Below are 12,978 nucleotides of genomic sequence, written 5' to 3' on the forward strand. Positions count from 1 at the left end.
TTCCTCCTGATGAATTTTGGTATTATTTTTACTAGCTTTATAAAATATTTTTGGTAGTTTGAATTTGGCCCTGAATAAATCAATTAATTTAGGTAGAATTTTCATTTTTATTATATTAATTTGATCTACCCATAAACAATTGATGTTTTTCCAATTATTTAGATCTGACTTTATTTGTGTGAAAAATATGTTTTAATTTTGTTCAAGTAGTTCCTGGGTTTGTTTTGGCAGGTAGACTCCCAAATATGTTACAATGTCTACAGTATGTTTAAATGCAATTTCTCTTTCTATCTCTTCCTACTGGGGATTGTGAGCAATACATAGAAATACAGACAATTTATATGGGTTTATTTTATATACTGTAACTTTCCTAAAGTTGTTTATTATTTCAAGCACTGTTTTACTTCATTCTCTAGAATTCTCTAAGCATATCATCATATCATCTGCAAAGAGTAATAGCAATGTCTTCTCTCCTTATTCTGATTCCTTCAATTTCTTTTTCTTCTCATTGCTAACACCAATATTTCAATAGTACCATACCGAATAGCAGTGGTGACAATGTTATCCTTATTTCACGTTCTATCTTATTAGAAATGCATCTAGCTAATGCCCATTATATGTAAGGCAAGCTGAAGGTTTTAGGTAGATGCTACTTATCATTTTAAGGCAGATTCCATATAACCCCATGTTCTTTAGTGTTTTTAAGGAGAATGGGTATTGTTTTTTTTCAAAAGATTATCCTGCATCTATTGACATAATCATATGGTTTCTGTTAGGTTTGTGGCTGATATGATAAATTATGCTGATGGTTTTCCTAATACTGAACGAGCCCTGCATTCCTGGTATAAATCCTACCTGATCAGAGTGTATTATTATCATGATAAGCTGCAGTAATCTTTTTACTAATATCTTATTTAAAATATTTGCATTTACATTCTTTAGGTAATTTGGTCTATAATTATCCTTCTCTGTTTTGGCTCTTTCTGGTTTAGGTATCAGCACCATATTTGTTTCATAAAAAGAATTTGGAAGGACTCCTCCAATTTTCCCAAATAGCTTATGTAGCATTGAAATTAATTGTTCTTTAAATATTTGATAGAATTTGCTTGTAAATCCATCTGACCCTGGAGATTGCTTTAGAGAGACCTCATTGATGTCTTGTTCAATTTCTTTTTCTGAGATGGGGTCACTTAGATATTTTTTCTTCCACTTCTGTTAATATGGGCAATTTATGTTTTTGTAAATATTCATCCTTTTCACTAACATTTTCAAATTTATGGGCATACAATTGGGTAAAAAAAGTTCCTAATTATTGTTTTAATTTCTTCTTCATTGGTGGTGAATTTATGCTTTTCATTTTTGATATTAGTAATTTGGTTTTCTTCTTTTTTTAACTCAAATTAAGCAAAGGTTTATTAATTTTATGAAAAAATGAATATGAAAAAATATGAAAAAATAAAACTATAAGTTTTATTTATTTGTTCAGTAGTTTTCTTAATTTCGACTTTATTAATCTCTCTTTTATTTTTCAGTATTTCTAATTTGATATTTAATTGGCAATTTTCAAATTTTTTCTAGATTTTTCAGTTGCATGCCCAATTTCTTGATCTCCTCTTTTTCAATTTTATTCATGGAAAAATTCAGATATATAAACCTTCTTCAAAGTACTGCTTTCGCTGTGTCCTATATATTTTGGTGTATTGTCTCATAATTGTAATTCTCTTGAATGAAGTTATTGATGGTTTATATGATTTGTTGTTTGACCCGCTCATTCTTTTGGATTAGTTTCTTTAGTTTCCAATTAAGCTTTGGTTTATTTTTCTTTTTTGTGGTGGCAATTTTAAATAGTTTTTATTCTCCAGGACAAGAATTGCATTTCCTCTTGTTTACAGTACTGATAATGTGCAATGTTGTTCACTTCTCTCCTTCTGCACACATGCAAGTATTCAGAATGGCCAGATTTACACAGTAGCTTAAATGTTACTTTTAAACTGCTACTGCCTTGTCTAAAAATTTTGAGTCCTTAAATTTTTGAAAAACTGTGTGGAATGCTCTTTCTTCTGTTGCTTAGTCTACCTCTTCAATTGTGCATCCAAAAGAAGCATCTCCAGATGGGGATGTTCCATCCCCTGGGAACTCACCAGGCATACCTCCTGGCATGCCCCCTGCACTCTGGTACAGCATAGTAATGATGGGGTTGCAGACCTTTTCCAATTCTTTCTGCTGATGCTCAAATTCTTTTTTCTCAGTAGTCTGGTTCTTATCCAGTCGGTTGATTATTTCGTTACATTTGTCAAGGATCTTCTGTTTGTTTTCGCCACCAATTTTGCCTTGCAGTTTTTCATCCTCCACGATAGCCTTCATGTTGAAAGCATAGTATTCAAGAGAATTCTTGGAAGACACTTTGTTTCTCTGCTTCCCATCCTAAGCCTTGTATTTCTCAGTCTTCTGGACCATATGCTCAATCTCTTCCTTGTTCAGACGTCCTTTATCATTAGTAATGGTGACCTTATTCTCCTACTCTGTGCTCTCATCCACAGCAGAAACATAGAAAATGCCATTTGCATCAATGTCAAATGTTACTTCAATCTGAGGAACATCTCTGGGTGCTGAGGGAATTATTGTGAGCTCAAATTTGCCAAGCAGGTTGTTATCCTTTGTCATTGCTCTCTTACCTTCATAAATCTGAATAAGAACAGGCTGGTTGCCCAAATACGTGGTAAAGGTCTGTGTCTGCTGGGTAGGGATGGTGGTATTACGTTTCATCAAAACAGTCATAACTACACCAACAATTTCAATTCCAAGGGAAAGAGGAATGACATCCAACAGCAACAAGTCCTGCAGATTCTCTGATTTAGCTCCATAAAAAATGACAGTCTGGACAGCTGCAACATAAACAACAGCCTCATCAAGATTGATAAGCTTGTTGGGCTCCTTGCCAGTGAAGAAGTCTTGCAGAAGCTACTGGTTTTTGAGGATTCAAGTGGAACCACCCACCAGGATGATGTCATGAATCTGTGATTTATCTAGCTTGGCATCTCTGAAGGTCTTTTCCACAGGGTCCAGTGTGCCATGGAAGAGATCAGCATTCAGCTCGTCAAAATGGACTAGGGTGACTGATGTATAGAAGTAGATACCTTCATAAGGGAGTCAATCTCAATACTGGCCTGCGTCCTAGAAGGGAAGGTGCATTTTCTATGTTCACAAGTGGTCTGAAGACAGAAAACTGCCCTCTTATTCTCACTGATGTCCTTTTTGTGCTTTTGCTTGACCTCAGCATGAAAAGGTTGACCATTCCATTGTCAAGGTCCTCCTCACTCAAGTGGGTATCTCTAGCAGTGGACTTAACCTCAAAGATGCCATCTTCATTGGTAAGAATGGAGACATTAATCAAAGTATAGGATCTTACTTTGATTACAAGGAAGACCAAAGTATAAAAACAGGAAAAGATATCAAAGTCAAAGGTCCTTAATCCAAAGCCTCCAAGAAAAATATGAATTGTTCTCAGGCCATGGAAGACCTAAAAAATGATTTTCAAAACCAAGTAAGAGAAGTGAAACAAAACTTGGGTAGACAAATGAGAGTGATGCAAGAACATCATGGAAAATGAGTCAACTACTTGCTAAAGAGGACCCACAAAAATGCTGAAGAAAATAACACCTTAAAAAGAGTAACCCAAATGGCAAAAGAGATCCAAAAAACCAATGAAGAGAAGAATTCCTTAAAAATCAGAAGTGATCAGATGAAAAAGGAGGTCCAAAAGATCACTGAAGAAAGTAATCCTTAGAGATTACAATGGACCAGATGGAAGCTAACTTTATGACTTTATGAAAAAAATCAAGAAATTTTAAAATTTTAAAATTTTCTCCAGAGGTCTACCATATCTACCTTTTTAAAAATTATATTCACTTCCTTATCTTACTTCTTGTTTGTTGTGAGGTTAGATTTATCAAGCTGTGAGAATGAGGAGATTGGGGTTTCCCACTACTATAGTTTTGCTATTTATTTCTTCCTGCAACATACATTATCTTGTATTTATTCATTCTTTTGCTTTTGTTTTGTAATTTCTTGGTTTCTCATAAAGTTATTAGCTTCCATCTCCTCCATTCTCATTTTTTTAAGAACTATTTCTTCAGTAAATTTTTGGACCTCCTTTTCCATTTCACCAGTGCTGTTTTTTAAGACATTCTTCTCCTCATTGGCTCTTTGAACCTCTTTTGCCATTGCAGAGAGTGTATTTTTAAGGCTGTTATTTTTCAGTGCTTTTTGGATTCTCCTCTAGCAAGCTGCTGACTTGTTTTTCATAGTTTTCTTGCATCACTCTTATTTCTCTTCCCAATTTTTGCTCCACCTCTCTCACTTGACTTTCTAAGTCCTTTTTGAGGTCTTCCATGGCCTGAGACTATTTTATACTTTTGGAGGAAGTCTTTGGATGTAGGATCCTTAACCATTCTATTTTCATCCAGTTGTATGCTTTGGTTTTTCTCACCTGAAAGGATGGAAGAAAATACTTTTTCACCAAGAAAGTAACCTTCTGTAGTCTCACTTTCCCCCTTTTGAGCATTTTCCCAACCAGTTACTTGAGTTTTGAGTCCTTTGTGAAGTAGAGGCTTTGCTATCTCAGGCTTCAGATGTTTTGTGCAACTGTTCTCTGAGATATCTGTAGAGACATGTAAGTTCTTAGTTCCTCCAAAGTGGTAGGTTCAAGGGAGAGATTTCCTCCTCTCTTGGTCTTTACTCTAGTCTGTGAGCAATCACAAGCATGCTTTCTGCCCTAGAACTCTAAGTAGGAATCTCTCGCAGCATTCACCACCAGGTCCACCATGCCAGGGTTCCTCCTCACCCCAGGACTGCCACTAAGGACTGAGATCCAGATCAACTACTTACTTCCCCCAGGGACTATAGGCAGAGAGCTCTAGCAGTGCCTGCTGAAAAAGAAGTGGCTGCAGTCACTCTGGGTCTGGGATTGGGGCTAGAATTGGGGCCAAACTTCATTCCCCTTTAAACTAGGTAAAAGAGCTTTCTCACGGACCTTTGAAGCTCTCTTTGGTGTTTGTGGGTTGAGAAATATGGGAACTCACAGCAGCTGCTCATGATTCAGTGCCCTGAATAATAAACTTTCTTATAGGCCTTTAAGAGTGTTTTGGGCTGAAAATCTGTTTCATTCTGTCATTTTGTGGCTTCTGCTGCTCTAGAATTTGTTATTTGTTTAGAGTCACTTTCACAAGTAATTTAAGGAGTTGAGGAGAATAGCTCGAGCAGGTCAAGATTATGGTTTTTAAACCATTCTCCTTTCTTTTTAAATGGGAAAATTCATCTCATTCATATTCACAGTTATAATTGCTCTCTTTGTCTTTCTCTCCATCTTATTTCCCTACACTCCTATGTATGCTTTATTTCTCCCTTATCCTCCTCAAAACAATTTTTCTTTTGACCATTGCTTCCCTCAGTCTTCCCTTCCTTCTCACCACCCCTCTCTTTTCTTTCCCCTTTGCCTTTCTGCTGCCTGTAGGGAAAGTTACATTTCTATACTAATTGAGTATGTTATTGCCTCATTGAATCAAATCCTACGAGAGTAAAGTCCAAGGAGTGCTAGTCTCTCTCCCCTCTTTCCCTCTACTATAATATGGTTTTGTGCCTGTTCATGTGATGTAATTTACCCTTTGACGTCTCCTGATTTTCTCTTCTCCCAGTATAATTCCTGTGCACCCTATAATTAGATTTTTTTATCATCACATCAGTTTATTTATACCTACATCCTCTGTACACACACACACACACACGCACACACACACACACACACACACACACACACACCAATGCAGACACATATATTCCTTTTAAATGTCATAATAAAAATGAAATTCTCAAGACTAACAAGTATCATTCTCCCATATAAGGGTGTAAACAGTTTGCCCTTATTGAACAACAAGTTTTTTTTTTTCCTTTTACCGTTTTATGCCTCTCTTGACTCATATTTGAAGATCAAATTTTCCATTGAACTCTGGCCTTTTCATCAGAAAGTTCTGGAACTCCCTTACTTCATTGAATGTCCATCTCCTTGCCTGAAAGATTGTGTTTAGTTTTGCTGGGTAATTGATCCTTGATTGTAGTCCAAGCTCCTTTGACTCATTCAATATCATATTCTAATCTCTTTGATCTTTAATGTAGAAGTTGCAATGTCCTATGTGATCCTTACTGTACTTTGATATTTGATTTGTTTCTTTCTGGTTGCTTTCAGTATTTTCTCCCTTGACCTGATAATTCTGGAATTTGGTTACAATATTCCTTGGCGTTTTCAATTTGGGATGTCTTTCAGGAAGTGATGGATGAATTCTTTAGATAAATATTTTATCTTCTCCTTCTAGGACCATGGCACAATTTTCCCTGTTGCTTTCTTGTAAGCTTCTGTCCAGCTCTTTTTTCTCATTATGGCTTTCTGGCAGAACAAGAATTCTTAGAATATCTCTCTTGGATCTATTTTCCAGGTCAGTTCTTTCTCCAATGACATATTTTGTTTACTTCTATTTATCATTTTTTAATATTTTGTTTGCCTGATTCTTGATGCCTCATAGTGTTATTAGCTTCTATTTGCTCATTTCTAATTTTCTTTTTTTATTTTTTATTTCATTTATTTATTTATTTATTTGTTTATTTATTTTTTAATTTTTTTATAATTAAATTAATTTATTTAACTTTTAACATTCATTTTCACAAAATTTTGGGTTACAAATTTTCTCCCCTTTTCTCCCCTCCCCCCCAAACACCAAGCATTCTAATTGCCGCTATGACCAATCTGCTCTCTCTTCTGACATCCCTCTCTGCCCTTGTCTCCGTCTTCTCTTTTGTCCTGTAGGGCCAGATAGCTTTCTATACACCTTTACCTGTATTTCTTATTTCTGTCTTCTCTTTTGTCCTGTAGGGCCAGATAGCTTTCTATACCCGTTTACCTGTATTTCTTATTTCCTAGTGGCAAGAACATTACTCGACAGTGTTCCTAACACTTTGAGTTCCAACTTCTTTGCCTCCCTCCCTCTCCACCCCTTCCCTTTGGAAGGCAAGCAATTCAATATAGGCCAAATCTGTGTAGTTTTGCAAACGACTTCCATAATAGTTGTGTTGTATAGGACTAACTATATTTCCTTCCATCCTATCCTGTCCCCCATTACTTCTATTCTCTTTTCATCCTATCCCTCCCCATGTGTGTTGACCTCAAATTGCACTCTCCTCCCCATGCCCTCCCTTCTATCATCCCCCCCACCCTGCTTGTCCCCTTATTCCCCACTTTCCTGTATTGTGAGATAGGTTTTCCTACCAAAATGAGTGTGCATTTTATTCTTTCCTTTAGTGGAATGTGATGAGAGTAGACTTCATGTTTTTCTCTCACCTCCCCTCTTTATCCCTCCACTAATGAGTCTTTTGCTTGCCTCTTTTATGAGAGATAATTTGCCCCATTCAATTTTTCCCTTTCTCCTCCCAATATATTTCTCTCTCACTGCTTGATTTCATTTTTCTTAAAGATATGATCCCATCCTCTTCAATTCACTCTGTGCACTCTGTCTCTATGTATGTGTGCGTCTGTGCATGTGTGTGTGTGTGTGTGTGTGTGTGTGTGTGTACTCACACCCAGTGCCCAGATACTGAAATGTTTCAAGAGTTACAAATATTGTCTTTCCATGTAGGAATGTAAACAGTTCAACTTTAGTAAGTCCCTTATGACTTCTCTTTGCTGTTCACCTTTTCATGGTTCTCTTCATTCTTGTGTTTGAAAGTCAAATTTTCTTTTCAGCTCTGGTCTTTTCATCAAGAATGCTTGAAAATCCTCTATTTCATTGAAAGACCAATTTTTCCCTTGAAGTATTATACTCAGTTTTGCTGGGTAGGTGATTCTTGGTTTTAGTCCTAGTTCCTTTGACTTCTGGAATATCCTATTCCATGCCCTTCGATCCCTTAATGTAGAGGCTGCAAGATCTTGTGTTATCCTGATTGTATTTCCACAATACTTGAATTGTTTCTTTCTAGCTGCTTGCAATATTTACTCCTTGACCTGGGAACTCTGGAATTTGGCCACAATGTTCCTAGGAGTTTCTCTTTTTGGATCTCTTTCAGGTGGTGTTCTGTGGATTCCTTGAATATTTATTTTGCCCTTTGGTTCTAGAGTCTCAGGGCAGTTTTCCTTGATAATTTCATAAAAGATGATGTCTAGGCTCTTCTTTTGATCATGGTTTTCAGGTAGTCCCATAATTTTTAAATTGTCTCTCCTGGATCTATTTTCCAGGTCAGTTGTTTTTCCAATGAGATATTTCACATTATCTTCCATTTTTCCATTCTTTTCGTTTTGTTCTGTGATTTCTTGCTTTCTCATAAAGTCCTTAGCCTCCATCTGTTCCATTCTAATTTTGAAAGAACTATTTCCTTCAGTGAGCTTTTGAATCTCCTTTTCCATTTCGGTAATTCTGCTTTTGAAAGCATTCTTCTCCTCATTGGCTTTTTGAACCTCTTTTGCCAATTGAGTTAGGCTAGTTTTCAAGGTGCTAATTTCTTCAACATTTTTTTGGGTCTCCTTTAGCAGGGAGCTGATCTGCTGTTCATGCTTTGACTTCATGTCTCTCATGTCTCTTCCCAGATTTTCCTCTACCTCTCTAACTTGATTTTCAAAATTCTTTTTGAGCTCTTCCATGGCCTGAGCCCATTGGGTGGGCTGGGACACAGAAGCCTTGATTTCTGTGTCTTTGCCTGATGGTAAGCATTGTTCTTCCTCATCAGAAAGGAAGGGAGGAAATGCCTGTTCACCAAGAAAGTAGCCTTCTATAGTCTTATTTCTTTTCCCTTTTCTGGGCATTTTCCCAGCCAGTGACTTGACCTCTGAATATTCTCCTCACACCCACCTCGCCTTCTGATCCTCCTAGCCAGCGTTTGGGGTCTGAGATTTAAATGTTTCTTCCAGCCTCAGCGCTTTTGGCGGGGGCAGGGCTGCTATTCAGTGTAAGATTAAGTTCAGGTGGTCAGGTCGGGGCAGGGCAGCCTCTCAGGCTCAGTTCCCTCAGGGGGATTATGCACAGACCTTCCACAATGGATTCAGGCTCCCGCCCACTTGGGGAGCCCCGGTCTGCAGCCGCCTCTCAGCTTCTACCTCCCGGGGGGGGGCTGAGTTATGGGGGCACCCCACTGCCCTCTCGACCCGCCAACGAGACTCTCTCACCAACCCCCGTCACCTGTGGGTGGAGGGACTTGTGCAGCCGCTGGAGATCCCGTCCCTGAAGCCTGCTCGGATCTGTTTCTCTCGGTGCCGTGGCTGCTGTGGCGGCAGGTCTGGGCTGGGCTCCGTGTCTGCAGCGCGACGGACCTTTTGCAAGAGGTTTGCAGGTCCCTCTGTGGGTGGAGGGATCCGCGTGGCCGCTGGAGATCCCATCCCTGAAACCAGCTCGGATCTTTTCCTCTTGGTGCCGTGGCCGCGGCAGGGCTGCACTCAGCTCCCAGTCCCTGCGCCCAGTCTGCAGTGTGAAGGACCCCCCGCGAGAGGTTTGCAGGTCTCTCTGGAACAGAAATCTCCCTCACTCCAATGTTCCGTGGCCTCTGGGTGCAGAATTCGCCGTGAGTTACTTCCCTGTAGCCCTTCTATGGGTTGTGGGTTAGGAGCTATGTGTATGTGAGTCTTTCTACTCCACTGTCTTGGCTCCGCCCCATTTCTAATTTTCAATCAATTGTGTTCTTCAGTTCGCTTTTGTAACTCCTTTCTCATTTTGCCAGTTTTACTTTTTAAGGAATTATTTTGTCCAGTTAATTTTTGTACCTCCTTTGCCATTTGGCCAATTATAGCTGCTTTCTTCCATTAATTTATTTTCATTTAGTCAATTAAAAAAAATTTAACAAATTTTTCTTCTACCTCTCTAATTTGACTTTCAAATTCCTACTTGAGTTCTTTCAAGAATACTTTTTGGGCTTGGGATCAGTTCATATTCCCTTTTGAGGTTTCAGATATGGGAATAATTTCAATGCTGCCCTCTTCTGAATTCATATTTTGCTCTTCCCTGTTTCCATAGTAAGAATCTATGGTCTCGATTTTTCTAATTTGTTTCTTGCTAATTGTGATTGCCTTTTTTCCTGGATTTTCAAGTGGACCTCTGCTTTCAAGGCACAGGGGCTTACTCCCACTCTTCCTGTGCTTGGAAGCTAGGGGCTGATGTCCTGACTTTGTGTTGTGAGGCCTCTGATTCTGGCAGCTGGAAGCTATATAAGGCTGTAGTTTACCTGGTGCTGAGCTGTAGCTGTCTGGTGCGTGTTAAAGTCAGGTGCAGTCTCTTTGTGTTTCCCTGGGGTTACATTGAAGCTCTCAATGTGAGATGTGAGGGAGGGGTGGTCTGGCTGCTGGAATTCCACTCCTCGCCTATTACTGTGCTAGAGCACAGATCGGCTTAGCCACTCTATACTGCTGTCTATTGATTCCCCTGGCTCTGCAAAGGCATGCCTGGCGTCCTGGTGTTGACTCTTGCCAGTTCCACCTCCCTGGGGCTCAGGCTCTCCCCTTGATCCACTGAGGTGGGGCTTTCGGCTGGCTTGTTGGAATGCCTGCCCTCCTATACTACTCCACTTCAGCCACAGGAACTGGACCTTTCCCACTATTATGCCTGGCCTCCCAAGCTTAAAAACTTCCTTACCCTTTCTGATGTCTCCACTATTCCAGGATTTTTCCTGAGGCAACATTCTCTAGGGTTTTAAAGGTCAAGAAGGGATGATGGGGGCATTTATGGTTTATTCCACCATCTTGGCTCCCAGAAATTTAAATAGGTGACTTTCAAACATTTAGTCTGTGGCTGATACCCCTAGTAGTTACTGTTGCCATTGCTGCAGACCCTGTGTAGGACTGTGCCTCTTTCTCATCCAGTTCTGGAGGACCTTCATCCTGGGCAGAGATATTGGAGAATTGTCACTGCCACTGGCAATTCAGTCTGCTGAGGTCTTCTCCTCCTCTGCTATGGCTGACTCACTCTATCTCCTTTACTAATTGGTTGACTTTCAGAGTCTTCTTGTCTTTCTTGGATTATTTTTTATTATTTCCCCTCCATTTCTGTTATTTGATTTTTAAAGTCTTTTTAGAGATCTTCCATGAATTCTTTTTGGGCAGATGACCATTTGATGCTACTCTGGGAATTTCTTTACTTCAATATCCTCCTCTGAAGATGAGCTGAGGTCTTCTCTATTCCTATAATAGAGAATAATAATTTCTATGTTTGGATTCTTTCTCCTTTGCCTGTACATTTTAATGGTTAGAGCTTAATTTTTGTTCTCACTTTTAGCCCTGAGGGATGGGGGATGGTGTCTCTTGTCCCATATCTTCAGTTCTCCCTTCTACCCTGGAACTTTCAAAGACAGACCTTCAACATCCTACAAGTGTCCACATCAAGAGGTTTTCTGTGCCACTACTTCTCACCAGGCATGTGCTGGTTCCACATTGTCCCTTTCTTCCCAGCATAGCTGGCTCTGGAGTTTGATTTCAGCAGTGGTTCCCTCAATATTCCTGGGCTCAGAGACCCAACTTGTCTCACTATCACTGGGGTAAAAGTTCCTGTGGTGGTGCCAAGGCAGCCTCTCAAATAACTAGCCCCAGGGCTTGCCACTTATTGTTTAAGTGGCTTGTGCCCTGTTAAAGCAGATCGTAGCCTGGAGATACTTACCGTTCACTGGGACCAAACCTCATTCTGAGATTTTTCTCCTGATCTCAAATTGTTCCAGGAAGACCCCTCATGTGCCCTTATTCTTATTTATTTCAACAATCAATTTGTTCACTCTTTGGTGCTATTTTATCTCTTTTCTTGGGTAAATCTTATGAGTTTGGAATTTTCTGGCCTACTTTTTATCTACTTGCAATATTTCAGTCTTCTCTATGCATGTTACTGTAGGTAGAACCAACTAGATAACATTTGAGGTACCCAAACGCCATGCAGAAAACACCAAACAGTATTGTCTGCATAAATTGTGTGAAATATATCTTTTCTAAGGATGAAGATGAAGGAAAAAAGTAGTAATTTGTTATACCAGGTACCCTTATTTAAACCCAAGTATTTTGTGTAAAAAGGTCAACGACACTTGATAATTTATGGTGACCTACTGGGAACTAAAATTCATCATCATCTTTATCAACATCATCAACAATAAGCATTTATACAGGGTTTATTATTTTTACTTATTTTATTGCAACTGCCCAGCTGATTTTTTTCATCATGAGAAAAGAGTCTGTGTGCGTTAAGTATCTAAGGAGTCTTCAAGAAGGAAAGAACCAAGGAAGGGAAAAGAAAAGAAAGTAGAAAGGAAAGAACAAGAATTATTAAGTATCTATTATGTTACAAGCACTGTACTAAGTGCTTTAAAATATTTTCTCATTTGATTATCTCAATCATCTTGGAAGGCAAGTGATATTATTATTTCTCTTTTATAACTGAGGAAATTGAGGTTAAAATGACTTCCTTAACGACACATATCTGGTGTCTAACACCAGATTGCAACTCAGGTCTTCTTGCCTCTAAGCCCAGTGCATTAGTCCCTGAACCACCTAGGTATGCTTAGGCCTGTATCTGTAACTATTCCTGACCTCATCAGTGTGGTAAAGTATCTAGCCCAGATTAAGGATAAGACTATAGTGGCAGAGGTCCTTTATCATAAGGTAGTACATATTAGTGACAAAAGATGGGGAATCACTCCTAAAATAATCCATGGTAAAGTTGGCTTAATCAAGTTTGTGAGAACAGACTGGGTTGACCAGGCACAGATCAGAAATAACTGTTGATACTCCACAAGTGTCTCAGGAGTATGAGAAGGTAGGCTCAAATATTGTCTCTGATACTTCTTACCAGTGTGATCACTTAACCTCATTCATACTCAGTTACTTGATCAAATGAAGTGATTTGATTTTCATAGTTTTGAGATATTTTTCAGTTTTATTTGTTTGGGATCTTAGGGATGATATTGTAGAAATGATAA

The 12,978-nt window shown here is 39.0% G+C and overlaps 1 pseudogene; it reads right to left on the minus strand.

The window, feature by feature from the left end:
- Positions 1 to 2,067: 2,067 nt before the first annotated feature.
- On the minus strand, positions 2,068 to 10,704 carry LOC140516911 (heat shock cognate 71 kDa protein pseudogene; annotated as a pseudogene).
- Positions 10,705 to 12,978: the final 2,274 nt, after the last annotated feature.

The sequence above is a fragment of the Notamacropus eugenii genome (genome assembly GCF_028372415.1).
Source record: "Notamacropus eugenii isolate mMacEug1 chromosome 2 unlocalized genomic scaffold, mMacEug1.pri_v2 SUPER_2_unloc_1, whole genome shotgun sequence".
Classification (NCBI taxonomy): domain Eukaryota; kingdom Metazoa; phylum Chordata; class Mammalia; order Diprotodontia; family Macropodidae; genus Notamacropus; species Notamacropus eugenii.